The sequence below is a fragment of the Rhipicephalus sanguineus genome, chromosome 6 (assembly GCF_013339695.2).
Source record: "Rhipicephalus sanguineus isolate Rsan-2018 chromosome 6, BIME_Rsan_1.4, whole genome shotgun sequence".
Lineage (NCBI taxonomy): Eukaryota > Metazoa > Arthropoda > Arachnida > Ixodida > Ixodidae > Rhipicephalus > Rhipicephalus sanguineus.
The window spans coordinates 104,537,470-104,557,998 of NC_051181.1; the positions used below are offsets into that span (position 1 = coordinate 104,537,470).

Genomic DNA, 20,529 nt, shown 5'->3' on the forward strand with positions numbered 1-20,529 from the left:
TGCGACTACGGCGTGCCTCGTAATCATATCGTTCTTTTGACACGTAATACCAAGGAATATAAATGAAATGTACCGTATGTGTAAATCGCGAATAAAAGACCGAAATCTTTATGCCTCCCATGGGAACAACCGTGATCTGGCCCATTCTTAGTGCTGTTAATATATATATATATATATATATATATATATATATATATATATATATATATATATATATATATATATATACACGTGTCACTTCAGCTTGGCACAGTATACCTTAGACCATAAAATGCATAACATTCGCGTGTGCTCGAAGGCCCGACTTACGCCTTTTAATGAGCGGGTCCGAGTCCGGCCCGGCCCGCAGCCTCAAGCCCGGCCCAGGCCCGCGGCTTCAAGCCCGGGCCCGGACCGGGCCCGCCGGAAAACGCTTCGGACGGCCCGGCCCGGCCCGGGCCCGTGCAGTATTCTAGTACGGAATGAAGCTTAGGACTGGTGTGCCATCCTTTAAACCAGGGGTCTTAATCTCACCCACGATAGCGGGCCGTAGTCACGAAATTTAATGCCGCTAAGGCTGGGACAGTGCAAAAGCTTGGAGCGGGGGGGATGGGGTTAGAACAAAAAGTCAGCTAACGTTGCCATTTGAAATAAGGCCTTTCCCATATTTTATATATCGGTGATTTCTGAATGGGATTGGGACTCGCGACTCGACTAAAAAAAAACATATCCTTACCGATTTCCAAAATAACTAAAATCTGGGCGCCGATTCTGAAATACAGAGTTTTTGTTGCACAGTGACGTTTCAACAAATGGTGACCGCGTGTGCTGCCTCACGATCAATGTGGGATGAAGGCAGTCATGCGTGGGTCGGGCCTCTAGTGAAAAATGCTCGAGCCGCATATGGTCCCCTTGCTGAATGCTTGAGACCCCTGCTTTATACGGAAATTACCTACGCCTTTGCCAGCGCGTAATCATCAGTGTACTGCTCTTCCAAAGTATATCTCACGATTTAAACAATTTACCTTTCATGTGGTTTTAACCCCATTTGTGTGCTTGTTCCCAGTGCGGGAAGTTAAACTTGATAGGTGATTTAAAAGTGCGAGATAACTAACTACAGTCCGCGGCTGAGTGTGAATGAAATGTTTTCGGAACTGAAAATAAAAATAAAGCCTATAAAATTTTCAGAAAGTCAACAATGTAATTACGTCTCGGGAACACTGAGAACCGCCTATATCAACAAAAAGAAGCCACTATTGTGGCCCTATTCAGCGGTGCAAGCGCCTGTCCGGTTGTTCAATTCATTGTTACCCGAACTCGAAATCCGGATAAACGAAGTGACCGGTTATATTGGCGGGCAATTCGGTGAATTACAGTCGCGTAAGCGGATAGCCGGATATTACTGAAAGCGACACTTTATTTGTAAAATTTTCCGGGCTTTACTGCCCATGTACCGGCGCCGTTGCTTCAGTTTAACCAAATAGGTCACACTCAGAAACTTCAAAAATAAATAAATAAATAAATAAATAAATAATAAATAAATTATGCGCCGTATGTTCAACCTCATCATACCTATCATCATGGAATCATTGTTAACTTCCCGTTAGGACTTCAGTTCTGGTCATAGACTAGATAAAGAAGGCTTCACAGACAAGTGCGCTGAGACGTCATCGCCGACATTGCGGCCATCGTCTTCCCCGTCAAACTCGTTGGTATAAAAGCTCCGGTAGACACATCGTGCCGTACGCATGAGAACACAGGATCAAAAAAAAAAGCTTGGACGAGCTTTTCTGAATGCAGGTTCCAACAGTGCGTATTAGATCTGTTGCAATATTTCCATTGTTCTGCTTCCATATACTGGAATTCTTCGAATCGCTGTGCTCTGTTTCGCGAATATATCAATGGTGACAGACTGTTGGCGGCCTAGGTCATCACAGTGTGTAAATTTCAGCGACCCGCTTTTGAAAGTCTCACATGGAGCGGAAAAATACCGAGGTGAATGAGTTACGCACTGACGGCTCTGTACACCACGGAGATAAGCCTTCAAAGAAAGCCATTTGGATCTCTCTCTTCCATGAAAGGATCGATGGCGTAAGCCTATCAAATATTTTTTTTTTAATTTCGGTATTGGCCAGACTGGCTCTTTTCTCGCGTTCTGAACGCTCTGCAATTCAACGCCAAATAATGAGCGCCCCGCACGCGTCAACATATGAGTAAACAGGTGCACTTCAACTTCGTAATTTTGACTTCGTGAGCCAACACGAATTAAATGTCATCAACGAACTTTTTCAGGCCTCTTATGCCTGTCCACCTCTCCATTAGCGTTATCAGTAGGGACACGGCTAATTTCCGTAAGGCTTATCCGTAACTAGAATTAGTCATGACGAACGTATAACATCAGTGACTTGCTAGCTGAAAATTGCTTGCATTGTTTGGCTAGTGAAAGCCAGTCCGTGGATCGCAATCTATACTATGGTGACGAAATCTGCAACTGTGGCAAAAATTTGAGCGAACGATTCATTCGCTTTCACGCTTCTTTTTCGTATTGCGTTCTCAACTATTTCGATGTCGTTCACTGCAGCACTGTTGTCCCCGTCTCTCGAATTATAGCAAAGCAAGCGTAAAACACGAAGCACCAGGTTAAGAAGACGACGGTTTAGTTAGCCTTTCTTGTTTTCCGCTTGTTTTATTAAATGCGAAGCATTTCTTTCTGCGACTTTGAGAGTATCTATCTATCTATCTATCTATCTATCTATCTATCTATCTATCTATCTATCTATCTATCTATCTATCTATCTATCTATCTATCTATCTATCTATCTATCTATCTATCTATCTATCTATCTATCTATCTATCTATCTATCTATCTATCTATCTATCTATCTATCTATCTATCTATCTATCTATCTATCTATCTATCTATCTATCTATCTATCTATCTATCTATCTATCTATCTATCTATCTATCTATCTATCTATCTATCTATCTATCTATCTATCTATCTATCTATCTATCTATCTATCTATCTATCTATCTATCTATCTATACACCTACAACTTTGTGCTCTGCTGGCCGTTTCGTTATTGGATATATACCAAAATTGGTATGGTATGACAAGAGTGTATGACAAACCTAACTTGCAGGTACTAACATGTAAATCATGACACGCATGTCGTGTACAGCATGAATTACATGACATGGTATCGCGGCGCTCGCGGCCGTTTAATTTATTGGATATATACCAAAATGGGCATGACGAGACATTTCTGTACAACGAACATAAATGGCAGGTGCTACATGAAAGTCATGACATGCATGTCATGTGCGGCATGCCTTACATGACACGCTCATAGTGCACTCACAGCTTTTTGTCTAGCTTGATATACACCAAAATTTGTATTGCGTGACGTGACTGTATGACGAACGTAAATCACAGCTGTTAACATGAAAATCATTATATGCATGTTATGTACGACATAATTTTACATACCACGCTCATGGTTCGCTGGCGGTCGGTTCGCTAGGTTGACATACACCAAAATTGGTATTGTACAACGGAAATGTATGACGAACATAAATGACGGGTGAACGAAAGAAGGGGGCGTTTTAAGGGCTGGTTGTTATTTACTAGACACAATATTCTTTACTAGACACAACTCGCCGTCATGGCTACTAGTGGCGTTGACTAACACTCCTTGGTTTAAATTTAAATGCACATATATACCCCATAAAGTGGACGGAGGGATGACCGCCGTCGTAGCTCTGTGGTAGAGCATCGGACGCGTTATTCGAAGGTCGCATGTGCGGTCTCTGCCGGCGGCAAGTCATGTTTTCGTCCACTTTACTTTCTTCACATTTACATCATAAAAACTAGAAAGAACCACCCTATACTTTCCCTGGCTTTCCTGTCTGTTAGTTCCAATTAAATGACAGATGGTAACATGAAAATGATGATATGTATGTCATGTACGGCATGATCTACATGACACGCGCATGGTGCACTCGCGGCCATTTCACTAGATTGATATACGTCTAAATTGGTACTGCGTGACGTGACTGTATGATGAACATAAATGACAGGTGTTAACATGAAAATCATGATATGCGTTTCATGTACGGCATTATTTACATGCCACGGTAATGGTGCGCTCGCGGCCGGATCGCTAGCTTGATATACACCAATACAGGCGTTGCGCGACGTGACTGTGTGATGAACATAAATGTCAGGTGGTAACATGAAAATTATAATGCGCGTGTCATGTAGGGCATGATTTACATGACAGGATCATGGTGAGCTCGTGGACGGTTCGCTAGCTTGTTATGCACCAGAATTGGTATTGCGCGACGTGACTGTATGACGAACATAAATGACAGGTCCTAGCATGCAAATCATGACACGCGTGCCATGTACGACATGATTTACATGACGCTGTCTTGGTGCGCTTCTGGTCGTTTTGTTCACTGCATGTATACCAAACTTTGTATGGCATGACATAAGTGCTTGATGAACATGAATGACACGTCATGCATTGTATATACCAGAATAGATCTTTCATTAGCATGGTATGTACCAGATTGTACATGCATGAATGCATGACAAACATGTGATATAAAGTGAACTTGATGTCATCACATGAATCACTTCATTTGCCTCAAGGGCTCACAAGGCGACGTACGCAGCTCTTTGCTGGCTGATTCACACTACGTCGATTTCCACAGTGCGTGGGATCTGCCAGTTTTTTAAAATATAAAATGTACCAACTGCCCCATGTATCGTTTTCTATCTGCGTCACCAACCTACAGTTTCTAGACAGCGGCATAGTCAATGCTAGTGCAAGCTCAGCGATGTGTAGACTAAGCGGAAAAGACAGTGACAGTAAGAAAACCACTACTTCGTTTTAATGAATGTTGACTTACTATCCTTGAGAGGTATGCTGTAATTGCAGAATTTATGACAGGCGGCCACGAAAATCTATGATTCTCGAAGAACTGCGAGCCCTTGCTACTATTCAGAGAGGGTTCTTCTGCTGGATGTTTACTTTGAGAGACATCCGGTGAAGATGTTTAGATAAATGCCTCGCTACTTTATGCATTTTTTTTCGGACTGCTTGGCTTTGCAGTTGTGAGATGAATGTTCTTGAACACGGAGTGTTGCTGGAACCGACAGTTCGACAAGTGGTCTCGTTTTCAGCAAGGAAGCAACTGCCTACCTTAGCGCGTGTGTGAGCAGTCAAGACGGCAAGTTGGGTCAGTTCTTTGGGATACATATTGAACTCAACTTGAGAGTCAGCGCCGTGTCGTTCGCTTCCTTCCTTTACGTTCTTGTCTAGATAGTGTTTCACTGTAAATAAGTTCAAGATGTATGTGCATGGCTCGTACACCTTGGTTTCAGCGACACGTCCTGTTCGAGGACATTCTTCTCTTCCAGCCTCCAAGTTCTATTGAACTTAAGCCTTGCTTGAATTAGCAGTGGGAGAGAATATGGAATCGGAACGCCAATAAACCGCGCTACAACTTGCAAGGCGGAAGGTTACAAACATAGAAAAGTTCGCAACAAGGGCCCGTGACAATGCTCAAGACAAACTGGCTAGTCATGCTTCAATGCCACTTCGTGCCCTAAATGCAGTTTTTGGTTGAAAAATTCAAAAATCAATCCTTTTATGCCATTAGAATTTTTCATATAAGTCTGTAAGTAGCGTTCGTTTCTTCCACTACGGCTTTTCTGCTAAAGCTTCAAACATTTTCATCAATTTCTAATCAGTTTCTCATGAGCGAAAGTAAGAAAAAATAATCGAGAATGAATATCGCTGGAGCAAATGCTTCGACGACAGGATTTGTATTCGTCAATGTGATCCCCTTCTCGAACTGTATGCTTGAACTCCATTCTTTCCTCTTCTTTCGTCGATTTCTTGTCGCTTCAAGCCTCCGAGTTTTTCCGAACTTCTTCTGTCTTCTTTCAATATACGATAGAACGTAATGTTTAGTTCTCTACTGTGGCTGGCATAGCTAATGGGTAACTGTAGGTCAGTATTGTTCAGCGAAGCATGTCGTGAATTGCATTCTTTCGTTCCTAGGTGGACATAAAAAAAGCTGCGAAAAAAATGCAAGGGTCAACATCAAGCCACCAGTCAGAAGCGGACCGAAAGAGCCCCGAACTTCGTCAAGATAGCACCGGTCACGTCCCGAAGAAGGCACCGTTTACCAAGGTGCCTCGGACTCCTGAAGTGATCGACGGGAGATCTCTTCAAAGTGCACACACGGCGCATTCTTCCAAGGAGTCAGTGTTCTCAACCACGTTCACCCACCCAGAAGGTAACAGTCAAGAAATATCGAACAATAAACGTAACCGCACAAAGCTAAAACGCTATAACAGAATAAGAAGTAGAACACTATTCATGTTTCCCGTAGAAAGCTACGTACAGAACGGATACGAATATAACGCGACGTGATATTTGGTGACTGTAAAAACGTGAACAGATTTATTTGGTGTATAACATATGCCAGAAAGACATAAAGATAAAACTGGTTCAACGCTAACTAAATGAAGCTTAAGAGAGGCGACGACACTGGAACAAAAAGACCTTGGTTACGGCATTTTACTGTGAAACTAATTTGTACCTATTGCGGTAGCGTCCAAATCCAGCGATGAAGGAAGCTGAAGTGCCACGTTGAAAAAAAAATTGCTCAGTTCCACACATAATATGACGCGCTAAAATCAAGAAAAAACGTCTTGTATTATGAGCGGGTTCCTAGGACGTTTCCTTTCGAGACATCTAGAAAAGGTATATGTCGGTTTAGATATATTTATAGTGCTCCAAAATTCGTCAGCTTTTTAAGCACAGAAACTTTTGGACGAAACTATGAAACAGACACGTCCGTATCTGTTTTGTCCTCTCGCGCAAAAATGTTCGTGCTAGAAGGGGGTGGAGTACGAAGCAATGAAACGATAATTGAATGAAAGATATATGGTAACGTAACAATTAATTATCAATTCTCATGATGTGCGATTCTCAACAGATAATTTCCCCACGTACAAAAAAGAAAGAGAAGAAAAAATGGAACGGCATTTTGAGCAAGAACTCTTAGTTTTTAACGTTTCCACTGGAATGTTGATGTATATAAATTTCAGGGTACAAAAAAAAAAAAGAAGGGATACGTTGGCATTTTAGGGGACACGCACGAATACCAACGTTAATAAACGTCAAGAACGCTATAGTAAGTGACGGTTGTAACCACAACACAATCGATACTCAAATGCCTAACGAATCGCTAATAACAATATCTGGGATTTTAACGTCCCAAAAGCACGAGGGCTCCGGAAATTCTGACCACCTGGGGTTCTTTAACATTTTTTTTCTTTTTTTTTTCTTGAGAGTGGCATACCAAACTCGAGCTTTATCAGCTTCCACCGTCTAACATATAGCAGGGGACGTTTCTGGCGCTTGCATTGCGCATGCGCCGCGGTACAATGAAGAAGGGGGGGGGGGAGGTGAGGGGGGAGAGAGCTAGAGCATGTAAAGGGCGTCCCTGGAGCTTTAAGTTGAAATTCACGCTCTTGTTTACATGTCCCTAATGTCATTCCGTCGTGTTTACCCTAGTTTAACCCTTTTAATGATATAGCAACTCAGACGAACAGCGACGTTTAAAAAAAAATTGCGCGGTATACTTGTTTGCACACCCTGAATATGCATGAGTGCACGTTGCATTTCGCGAAATCATACATTAATTCTGAACGGCAGTGCCGATTCAAATGTCATATTCCTACGTCAATATTAATGAGAACTAACAGACAATAACGCCAAGGAAAGTACAGGGGGTGTTATCTGTAGTATTTAGAATATAAATGTGAAGAAAGTAAAGTGGACGAAAAGATGACTTGCCGCCGGCAGGGACCGACCTGCGACCTTCGAATAACGCGTCCGATGCTCTACCACTGAGCTACGGCGGCGGTCATCCTCCCGTCCACTTTCTGGGCTATATATGTTGATTTAAACCTAGGAGTGTTAGTCAGCGCCAATCGCAGCCATGGCGGCGAGTGTGGAACACTCTTTTTTTTTTGGCCTGTTGGCGTCACGCAGCACGTGATCGTTTTAACGAGTTGGCAGATGACAAATATCCTCGCATATCTACCTGAAAGGCATTAAGTCTGCCAGGACGAGACCCTCGCTATAAATGAAAGGAAAGCAGAATGATTTTACAAGGGCTCGTATTATATCTTTGTTAGACACAATATTAATGAGAACTAACAGACAATAACGCCAAGGAAGGTACAGGGGGTGTTATCTGTAGTATTTCGAAGATATGGAATAAAGATGTGAAGAAACGTGCGTTGTTGCGTATTCTAAAGTGACTTCGACGAATCACTTCAATAAGAAAAGATGACTTGCCGACTGGAGCAAACAGAAGCTTGCTCCTTTTTCTTTCTTCCTCTCTTCCTTCCTTTTTCTTTCTTTCACCTCTCTCTCTCTTTTATCTCTCTTTAGTTATTTTTTCTTTCTCTCTATGTATTCCTTCTGTCTCTTTGTCCGCAACTTTCTTCCCTTTCTCTCGCTCCCTATGCTTCATTCATTCGCTTTCTTTCTCTTCCTTTGTGGGGAATGCTTAACATCGATCTCTCTTTTGGTGTTTCTCTCGTCCCTTTCTCCTCTCTGTCTTTCATTCATTCTCGCCTAGTTAGTCCATCTTTTTTTTTCTCTCTCCCTCTTTCTGTCTTTCTGTACTCGTTATCTGGCCGATTCGAGCTACTGCATCCCACGCCGGACAAGTCGGCGTACGGGAGAGCCCGGCGCCACACGTTCGGGGAGCTTCTTTTGAGAGATATCGAAGAGAACTGGTGCCTGCATGATCGTGACAATTTTCTGCGCGACACAAGCGGACCAACGAAAAGCTGTACGTACGCCTAGAAGAGAGGGCCACCTTGTAATCGCGAAATTAACCTCATTCGACGCCGAAGGCCTGTCAGATAAGTTGAAATTCTTATAGTATACCCGCATCCCTAACAGCGTAACATCCCGCAATTTCGCGGGACAAAGAATTCTCAAATCGAGAAGGAGGTAAGGGGAAGCAAAGGTGCGAGTCTGCTGCTGTCGCCACAGAATTTCGCACTTGCGCGGGCCCTAAGAGCCCGCTTCCCTCTTTGCTGGCACGCATAATTTCCTGTGAGGAGCAGTGGGAGGCTGCCTTGCGCAGCTCGAGGCCCGACATTCAGGAGGCCATCCTGGCATGGCCTGAGATGGTTGAGGACGCCTACTTCAAGTAGGTCCTCCCCCCACCCTCTGTTTCATTGCCCCCTTCCCGTTAACCAGGGACAAATAAAGCTGTGCGTTCATTCATTCAAATCGAGAACTTCCGGCGTATCGGCGGCTACCGCACTTCCGCATTGCTGGATAGTACTTAGGATTCATAAACTCATTTCAATTTTGCTTTCATCTTTTTGAGACCAGCCTGTTTGGACGTCTCCTTCAAGCTTGAGTTACGTAGTTTCTTTGTCCTGTATCGCTGTTTTCCTTGTCTAGCGAATAATGCCCTGTAGCAGGGTGCGCATTTGGGCCGGTGGGTTCGAGAGTAGAAAAACGGTCCTAGGACGACAGGACTAAGACAGGACACAGACCACGGCGCTGACTAACAACCAAATGTGTATATTCTTCTAATCAGCGTGTGCATACTGCACCGCTATCACAACGAAACACCGAAGAGTACAGAGAAATGAAGACTGCGCCTGCGCAGAGGCAACAAAAGCGATCAACGGGACAGGAATGACATCTCCTTCGGCAGGAAACAAATTGAGGGTAGGCTTACACATGCCACGCCGCTATTGTGGATATTATAAGCTTATTTGTGTCCGCAATAGCGGCGTGGCATGAGTAATATCCTGACCTCGACTTTCCTCCTTCCGAAGGAGTAAAGTAGAGAGGCGGGCGAGTTGGAACTGATGCATTCTTGAAAACTTTTCAGCGCGAACGGGACGGAGCACAAAGAAGAGAACACAAGACGAGCGCTGTCTAACAACTGAAGTTTATTGAAAGAAAATTCAAACACGTGACAACCAACAACACATGCGCAAAAGTTACCTGTAGTCAAAGAACTCATTAAGCTTATGCAGTTCACGATCCAAAAGGCAGCGCTCGTCTTGTGTCCTCTTCTTTGTGCTCCGTCCCGTTCGCGCTGAAAAGATTCCGAAGGAGATATCATTCCGGTCCTATTGATCAGTTTTACAGCCTCTCCACGCAGGTATAGTGGTTATCGTGCTCGATTGCTAGGGGCCCGTGTACTTAGATTAAAGTGCACGTTAAGGAACACCGGACGGTCAAAATTTCTAGAGCCCTCCACTACGTCGTCCCTCCTAATTATATCGTGGTTTTGGGGCGTAAAACCCCTCGGTCATGGCCACTGCAGTGTTATTCTAATCTACTGCTCAACGTTTTAGCTTCCGCCGCATTAAAAAAATTTGTGCCTTGTGGTTTCTGGGTTTAAGTCCCAAAACCACGATATGTAATTGCGGAAATTTCGACCATTTTACGCTCTAAGTACACGGGCCTAAATTTTCGCCTCCTCGAAAATGCAGCCGCCGCGGCCTTCTCCCGCGACCTTCGTAAAGCCATAACCCTGCACCGTGGCGGGGTGGCTTAGCTGTATCGTCGTAGCGATTAGCCGAAAGCTTTATTTCCGCGGGTTCCGCAGCACGTTTGGTTCCTCTGTTCATTCTTCTTACGCACTATGCCAGGCAACTTTCGGGATCTTGCTTCTCGCTCTTCTGCACCGTTGAGAGCATTTGCGCTCTCCTTCTCATGGCTTACCCACCTGAAAACGCCAGTCAGAGGCGCTATCAAGCGGCACCAGTGCACTTCAGACGGCATGCACAACGAAGGCGAATCATCTCCCGCTAAAGGGGACCATGAGTGTGCGAAGCCGGAGCACTCCGATCGCGTTCCTTTGGCGTTCGTTGGGCATGCTACCGAGTCGCGTCGTGGAACGCGAAGAGCGACGCTACGCGCGTCGTATCTTCCTTAGCCTGGCCGTTATTTTCACAGGGCGAGCGGGGAACGGTCGACAGGCGGGCGAGAGGGGGCAGCGTAGGAGAGGAGAGAGAAGGGGAGGGGACGCGCTCGTCGAGCTCATCACGGCGTTGCCAGGAGAGAATTTCGGCATGTGTCCCGCGTTTCAGAGGAAACGCGGGCCGCATGCGCGGAGCAGCAGCGGCGAGTCGCGCAATCGCAGCACTGCTCATTATGACCCCCGCGAAACCTGCTTTGGCTAAAGTGTACTAAGCTACAAAAAACATGGTTGATCCCTCCGTCATAGGAATCGGAATAACACGAAAGTAAAGCGTGCCCTCACAGAAGTAGCTGAACGCTTACTGTACATTGATATAAGAGAGTTTGCACAATGTATATTGATGTCTGGCAGCTAATGGCCCCGTTTAACGTGTATGCACCCACTTTGATGATTGGTGGTACATCTCCATCGCGACGACTAACGTCTATGTTAAATGATTAAACAAACCCTTGTGGTAGCTGTAATAGTTAACGGTGAAAGCGTAATCAGAGAACGAGGTGTGATAGCCAGAAGAGCGTCGCATATTGGACGCAGAACTTGGTCGCCATCCCGCGGCATGTTAAAATGTGATTGAACACCACGGCCGGACTAGAGGGAAACGCAAGGCGCGTCGTGCCGCCTCGGTAGCCCGGCCGCGATTTTTCGCGGGGCGAGCGCGTTAGCTTGGAACGCGGTGTTACGGCCAGGTGAGGCAGGCGCGCTTCGCAGAGCTATTTTTGGTTTGTATTAGCGTGATGCTATGAGCGACGCCGACGCTTTTACCACGCTTGGGACAATGTCGCCACCTCGCGGTGTGTTAAGGCATTGACAAAATTCAACTTCTATTGAAAACGCACCAAACGGGACGGACGCGTAACGCGTTGCAGGATCTAGTCGCGGAGGCCGCAGCAATGACGAATTACTTTACCTGACCACTCCCAGAGGTCAACACCACCTAGCCGGCCGGGAGAGTGGTAGATATAAGAGGCGCGTTTCTAAAGCCTCCAGAGTCTGTGACCGTGGCGCAGTGGATAGCGTGCCGGGCATCTGATGTTGCGGACCGAGCGGTCGTGGGTTCGATGCCCGTTGACGGTACCTTTTTTTCTTTGCCATCTGAATATTTGTTCGACGTCATTTCCGTGACGGAAATACGTCACTGAAGTCTTGGTGGACCCCGGCATAAGACACTTTCGTGTCAAAAAGTAATAAAAGATGTGCTGCTGTCTTCTTGCGCCACCTTTGTTCTCGGGTTTGATACCCAAAGAGCGAATTATCAAATCGCCCACATAACCGTGACCCCTGTGCTCGTTCACTAATACTCAAACATTTCAGTTTTTCTTATGATGAGATACTAATTTCTACTGCATGACCAATTTATCGCCGCATGTTTTTTTTTTTTTGAGCCCCAATACGTATTGCTACGCTTTCCATTATTTGTTCGTTCAACATTAAAAGATTGCTTCTTTTATTCCTGCACGCCTCCTTCCACTGTTGTCCTGCTCAGGCTTTGAAGAGCGGAGCTATACACCCTTATGAATAATTCACAAACTTTCGTGCTTCTCCATTAGCACAGCACAACGCTCGGCGTAGATATTCTCATGGCTTAGTAGGTATTCAACAGAACAGTTAAAATATCCGGAATCTCTCTACTTAGTACGCCTACATACTTTTAACGCGATAGCATTAAACAGCTCGTTTCGCAGAAATTCCGGTGTCGGCGTCAGTGTCGGCGTCGTGGGTTGTGAGCGAAAAATCATCATCTTGTCCATGACCAAAAAATCGAGAAAGATGCAAATAAAATAAATAATTAAAATCTCAGATTCGTGTTCGAACCACACCCCGTCCGTCTGCGTGGCAAGCAGGTGTTCTTCGCTATTGCTTCAAAGTGCTCCGAAAAAAAAAACACTATATGAATGTCGTGTAGTGAGAGGAGTCTCCTTAACGCATGTTATATTGCTTGGCAGAAGCGTAGAATCACCCCAGGCGTCCAAACATGCTAATTGCGCAACGAGTGGGTATTTTAAAGGCCCACCTATTACAAAGCGCTCAGATATATTAATCATCATCAGCTACAAAAAAATCAACAAGTGAGCAGGTTCGTGTGTTGCGTTACGGAAGCGTAGTGGGCCCTTCGCTGATTCGCAAAAGGAAGAATTATGGTATAGTGGGTGTTTAACAACTCTATTTGCAGTAGGCATTCTAGGATAGTTTGAAACGGCCAATGTTACGCGCACAGTTCGTTTCCTTACGGTACGTTTGAGGCATGCACGGAGAACCGAAGCCAGGCTAGCAATTATGCGCACGAGGCCCGCTTGCGCAATCGCGTTCTACACTTGAATGCGAAGCTCAAGCGTCCTCCAAGTTTTTTTTTTGCGTTTGTATCATTCAACACATTTTAATGTTACAATGTTCATCCATGTCTTCGGTGTGGACATAATTTGCTAGGCTTTATTACCTTCATTACCTCTCCAACTGCCTCTTCAAAGACACCTATGTCCCTCCTTAGAAGGCTTGATCTCTTCTCTGCAAACACGGTATAACTGGGGTGTCTGCTGCTTTTGCTGCGGCATCGGTGCTCCTTTATATCCGTTAAACTACTTCGTCCGCTAGGATTCCCGATATCGTTTCTGATCATCGTTAGGCTATTTGCATAAGTAGCCGTTAGTGTTCACCGCTTTGTCTTCCAAGAAACAATACTACTGTTCCAACGTTCATCATTATTTCTCTCCTCGCATTTCCCAAGCCTTTTCAAATGAGCGATCTGAGTAGTGGTGCTTTAGAATGCTTGCGTACAGTTCGATTGCGTTACGATTCGTGGTACGGGATCGCAAACAAACGTGGCACGAAAGAGCAAGACCCAGCGATCGCTGAATTTTAAGTACGCAGAAATCGTGTGTTTTGCGCTCGCATATATAGAACGAAAATTCAATCAACCTGGTTATCCGTACCCCGTGTTACATCACTCGCCGTAGAAGGATGTATAGGCAGCCGGACCGGCAGCGGAAAATAAAAAAATATTAAAAGTACCGCTTCGCTTACGAAGCGGCGCGTAAAAAAATGCTGATAGGCTACTCTGCTGAACAAATGGCATGAGCAGCTGAGCAAGCTTTCTTGGAAACGCAGCGGGAAGACTGTTTGTACGGGATTAAACTAGGCAGGTGCACGTCCAATCCCTTAAAGGGTCATGAACCACTTTTCCAAGTAATGATCTAATGACCTCAGTATCGGAGTTTACTGCTTCCCGAATCGATTGCCGCAAAAATTTCTCGAATCCATCAAGAATGAGCGGAGTTACGGGGGTTTGGCGCACGCTCTCAGCGCTTTCTCTCTTTTCTCGTGCCGACGAGCGCACTGGAAGCTACACAGGGAGGGATGGCACGGGGGAAAGAAGTTACGTCAGCGCGCGTCATGAAACGCGATCGATCTCCCGCTGTGATTCGCGTGCGCGAGTGCGTCTACCGTGTAAATTTAGCAGACTGAGGAGTGCGGCGCGGGCAAGTGGCGGCACCCCGTGGCACGAAGCGCATCTCATCCGGCTATCGGCCAATAAGCGTGCTATATCTCTTGCGACGTAAACTGGCAGATCCGCGACGTCCAACGTGCAGACGCCCCGCCCACCGACGAGAGTGAGAGCCTGCCTCTGTTTGAAAAGAGGGCGCCTGAGGAAACGGCAACTTCGCGCTCCGCTTGTGGCCTTTACGCGGCGCGCACGACTGTAATATCTTGAAGAGCAGTTCATAGCCGTGTCAGCTTTCCGCAGGATGTGTTTTTTCAACAAGCCCAAGGGGTGCTTCATGGCCCCTTTAAAAGGATCGACAATTGGGCAAGTTCGAATTACATGTTGAAATGAGCGGCCTCGAAAAACGAATCCACGAGGTCTGTGTACACTCTCATGTCCTCGTTTTTCGCGCTGCCCATTTCAACGAGTACACTTAATTTAAGCTGCGTTGTAGGTGTATTATTTTTTTTTTTTGCATATGCTTACGCACGTGACATGTAAAACGACGTTGAACACACGCGCGGTTTTGCGTGGTGCTTTATTGTAGTCGGAAGGCGTCCTCATGATGTAGAGGCGTCCTTACATGAGTACCCGCTTGCTCGGGCTCGAAGCCGTCACCTTAGCTGTCAAAGTTAGACTTCCATAAATGCTGACCACAATGGAAACAAGCCCCCGAACCTAGATCATTAAGCGAAAAACCGTGGCTCTTCCTTAGTCCTTCGCAATTGATTTGCCGCTTACTAGCTTCACGTCTGCTACCGTGTGCATTCATGCAACGTATCTCAGAGTGCGGCACTTATTTCACGTGGCTAATGAAAATCACTAGCACCTGAGACTATGCGACAGTCACTGATAAGTTGGGGGAGGATTGTATTTGGAACACATGACCCTCCTAAGGATGCTTGTGAACGCCCAATATCGCAAATAAGGGGGCGCGAACTGATGGGACGCAAAGGAAGACACAAATTATACACAAAAGATTTGTGTCCCAGTTAGTTGGTGCCCCCTTATTTGCCACGCTTCCCTACACGGACTCGCCCACATTCCTCCACTGAGCGTTGAACTCAGGTATAGCGGGTTAAAACTGAAAGCGCTGTGACGCGGCGCAGGCCACGCTAGAATACGTAGGGAACTTCGCGACTGCTGTCATGCTCCAAGACTGCGCGCACGATGCGGGATTTATATAGTTGAGTTGTCCCGAACATACGCTAGTACCAGCAATAATGCTGGAATCGATGTTAGAAGGGCGATTGATCGAGGGCTCGTTTCTTTTGTTAGACACAACCTAACAACACCAACGGACAATGAAGCAAAGTATATAGGGGACATTACATTACTTGTACGTTATAACTGTATAGTATAGTAATTATGATTAATGTGGATGAAAATTCAACCTGCCGCAGGTAGGGACCAAACCTTCAACCTTGGGATAACGCGTCCTATGGTTTGCCAATTTGATGGGCGTTGCCACATGTATGAATGTCGACGCGTTGAACGCGCTGATTAGGTAATCGGCGACCGTGTTCGCCGCTATCGTTGCATTGTTAGTGTTACTCGATCGTAGAGTCAGTGTTGCTTGTTTTTCTGGGAATAAGTTTCGCCCAATAAAGAGCTTCGTCCTTAACCGTCTGACTGCCGCCTTCTTCACCGTCGTAATTACGTGACGATATGCAATCATAAAAAAATACATATGTATATATAGCTAAACTGTATGTCAGCGCGAATGATGCTATAGCTCTGAACCGCCATCCGTCGCACTACTCGGTGAATTCGAAGTGCCTCAAATAGATCTTTACGTGTAAAAGTGGTGAGATCTTCTTTAGGAGCGACAGCTGCTTTTTGTGCATCATTGTATTTGACCGACCACTTTTGTGCGCCATACTACCATCTTCACGCCGCTATAACACAGGCCGGTTTCATATAATATTTCCCTTTGTTCTCCATCACCGTTCTTCCCCTTCAATGCTCCACCTATGCCGCGCACCCCGTAAAGCTAATTACGGTCCGCATTGACTTAGGTAATTATCCTTTCTGTACTATCTTGAGAGCCATAGCCGTTCTTTCACGACAACACGAGATGATTTTTGCACGCCACATGAACGTCGTGGGGTGCCTCGGTCGGATGGCTGTTATGGCTGTACCCTTCGCAGTGGGGCGGCAGGCTGCAAGTCGCCAGTCTTAATTTCTAATTCGGCCTAATTCCTTGCTTATTTGAAATTAATATATTTTTCTAAAGAAACTGTCAATTCGCGGGGTACATTCGTGCTCTTATACGGTAAAGTAAATTTGGTTTCTATGCGTTTTCGTCTTACAGAGAAAGCTCTTATGCGAGCACAACAAGTCGATTTTTGTGGCGTGGTTGTCCGCCGCCGGTGGCAGTAACAGCTATCGCGCACAATGAGAAAACAACAGAAAAACAAGAAATAAACCAGTATTTCAGCGGCATTCGAGCCCAGGCGCTCTGCGAGGCTGTCGAGCATTCCGACCACAGAGCCACGCCGTTGCTTGACACTCTTTCGCAGAAAGACGCTTACGTGCAACATGTCGGCGCGGAATCGCGGTAACAGGTGTAATATAGCGCGGTAGAATAGTAAAACAACGCCAGGCGTCACGGAATGCAAATTTCGTAAAGAGTGGGTGGTTTGAATATCTCCACCCATTACAAATGGCTCAGCCATAATTCTTCATCATCATCAGCCACAACATAAACAAGGTGCACATAATACCTTACATATGCGCATTGAATACCTCGCTTCCCCGCAGAATGACGAACAATAGCATACTGGGTACTCCCCTACTTCGCAAAAATATGAATATTTACGGCGTAGTGGGCACCTTGCAAGTTTACGTGTAGTAGTTGCCCCAAGAAAGTTTACAACGGGCTCTAGCAAAACCGCTCCTCCACCCTAGCCCCTGACGACGACGAGCGCGAGCTGACATCCTCAAAGCTCAAAGGCTGGATCGACGCGCCATGGCACCATCCCAACCAAAACTGAAAAGACAGCAATCTAGAGCCTGGCGCCGACTGCAGACGAACACATTTTCTAAGATACACGCCTCAGAATATCGCGGTGAGTCCTCCTTGTTCGGATGAATATCAACACTGACACACATTACATACAGGTGTCCCACGCGTGCCGTTGCGGCAAACTCCGCGGTCATACATACAGGCACACTACATTACCACACTGGTCGTGGGAGGCGCGACTCTTCGAGGAGGCCTTGGGAAAGGAACTGGCAACCCTGGACCAAAGCCGGCGAGCCGCTATAGCCAGTGGAGCACTGGACAAAAGGCACCCCCCACTTTAGCTTTAAGAAACTACTAATAAACGTTGATTCTCTCACTCTCTCATTCCAACTTTCGCTGTGGCTGTTCTGCGTGTTCTGCGCAGGCCTGGTGCCCTTGTTTTTGTTATTTCTCCTCTTTCTCCGCCACCAATCCCGCAACCGCCCTTTACGGATCTCTTTCGCGGGCATATTAACACTTCCCCGGCTTGTGTTTGAAGCCGAGAGCCAATCATGGAAGTTAGCGTCCTAACAAACACTCGGGAGTGTACCTTCTCACTCCAATGACCTATGTTACTTCGCTTCTCTGTGGATTTCCAACACACGGCAAGTACTCGCGTAATTCGAAAACTGATCTAGCAGTACCGCCAATTCTATAGCACCATGTGGTGATATGCAAGATAACCTCCTCCTCGTTGCGAGGCCATCAAGGCAACCTCACTTGTGGCGACCAGCCATAGCCAATATTGATGGAAGCATGTGGATTAGCCTATAGGGATGGGTGAGTATAGTGCGGGGCGTGAGTGTATTGATAGTAAGAGTGAGGAGGCATCTGCTGAACCCGGACGGTGGAAAGATGGCGTTGATCTCAGGGATTATGTAATCTTTGTTTATTAGGAAATATAGAAACTTTTACCACCAGTCGTGGCTATTTATGATAACGTTACGGAGCGGTTAGATTAAAATCGTATCTAAACTTGATTCGCCAAAATTATGTGCGGATTTTTCTGCGAAACAACTTTGAAGTTTGCATGCGCCTTTTCGCGCCCCAGACCATATCGCCATTTTTATTGCCTTTCGCCATTTACGCGCACAGGATCTCCTCAGTCTGACGTCCTCTCCCTCGCCTCTGCGCCCGTGCACCGGCCGGTGTCGCGACGGGCCGAATACATCGTGAGCCACGTGACGGCGCATAAGGCCGCCAGCCGGCACCACGTACCACGGGCTCATCGCCCAGGCAATTTATGCACGTGCAGCGGTGATGATCCGTTCGCTGGGCCAACAAGTTGGCCTCCTGATCCCGACCCAGGGCTTCAGGTATAAATCGAGCGTCAACAATTATCTTAGGTGGCCAGTGGAGCATTTATGCATGTTAACGGCAATTTTATGAGCCGAGCCTGCCATTCAGAGCTTCGTAGGCGACGGAGCAGCGACTCGCAGATGCAGGTTCCGCTTTTAACCAGCAGGGTTGAGCCACACTTCACTTCAATAATAAACCATTTACAATGAAACCATTTTCCTATGAAATAATCCGCAAGTACGCTTCTCTGTGCTGCATGTTCGCCCAACTAATGGCGTCAACTGTCAATCTTCAAGTGGAGACGAGTTTCACGTGCTGAGACTTGTATATTATGCGCGTTTATGTCAAGAGAGCTGAGTCTACACTTTCCGCATCATAGCGCAATCAAACTGCGCTTGAACACGCTGTTTCCACTAAGTGACTAGCCGCGATTAGTTGGGCTAATTGCATCGAAGAAAGCTAGCTTTACAATTATGAAAAGGGTCTGTTGTGCCTTCATAATCTTGCATCAACCAGCAACTGTATCGTAACGCATTTCTCTCTACCGTTAAGAAATGTTTAGGCCACAGGTTTTTTTTTTAAGACATATTTCAATGTGTGTTAAAGGGCCCCTAAACCACCCAGAGGTCGAAATTTAGTTTTGGAAAAGCATTTGTACGCGAGTCTACAACGAGCACGTAGCCTAGATAATTTTTCGAAATGGTGCCGTAATAGCCGAGTTACACGGGTTTGATGATCGAAACGCAGCCCTCGATCGTTTCGCTCTGCGCTGCGCTGAATTCTTCGGCTCTTCTTCCCTTCTTTCTGAGTGCAACTCCTCGTGGTGCGAGGAGGAAGAGCAGGCAGCACGTGTACTTGCTATCATGCGAACAGGTTCTTGTGATATCACTGTCAGCATCTTCTACTGGTGACGTCACGGCAGGCGCTGGCTATACCGGAAAGGCTGAAGAGGAGCACGAGATTTTTTTTTTCTTGGCGCGCCCACGGCGCGTAGCGCTGCCACGTTTTGGCGTTATTGGTTGCGACGCCATTCTGAACTTGATGCGCGTGCTTACTCGAAGTGTTAAAAAAATATCGGAGGTTATCTTGGGGCCCTTTAAACATAGACGTCAACTTATATATTTTTGGCAATTGCTATTCAGAAATATACGCCCAGAAAAGCTCCCGGTTTTGTCCTCTCGCGTTGCCGGCGAAATTTATCGGCTAAAACAAAAGAAGAAGGTATAGAATATCAGGAGTGTGGTTGTACAGAAGCAAGGAGATCTTGAATCGTTTTCCCAGTGCATTAGCACACTGTTGCCAGGAAACACTGCCCTGAGCTGTTGATGTATAGGATTTAACGACGCAATGGCCTGTTGTGGCCGAACGGTTACTAGATTTAGTCAGGATGTGTTATATGCCTTTCATTAGAATACGTAAAAGGAGACTTCCCGTGAACTCAAACCACTCAAGACCACGGTTTTACTTTCGGTGTAGTAAACTGACAGGACACTTGACCTGGTGTTCTTGGGGCGCACTCTCGCTGCAGCTTATAGCGTTCACGTAACCATTTTGTATACAAAAGCACTATAGCCAACCGCTTTTTTTAAGCAGGTTTGAAGCTCAGCTTGACACGCAGTCAGTCTCGCTAAATCTAAGCAACGTGCGCGCTTCACGCTTGCGGTAATATTTGGGCATTCTACTGAGAAAGTTTTCAGAACTATTTGCCG

At 46.0% G+C, this 20,529-nt stretch overlaps 1 protein-coding gene across 1 annotated transcript in view; it reads left to right on the forward strand.

The window, feature by feature from the left end:
• The first annotated feature begins 10,257 nt into the window (after window positions 1-10,257).
• The window catches only part of LOC119396080 (procathepsin L), a 222,449-nt gene continuing 212,177 nt past the window's right edge, over window positions 10,258-20,529 (forward strand). Inside the window, exon 1 of the mRNA XM_049416899.1 lies at window positions 10,258-10,262. The gene's annotated coding sequence lies outside the window, so the exon portion shown is untranslated. The remainder of the gene's footprint in view (window positions 10,263-20,529) is intronic.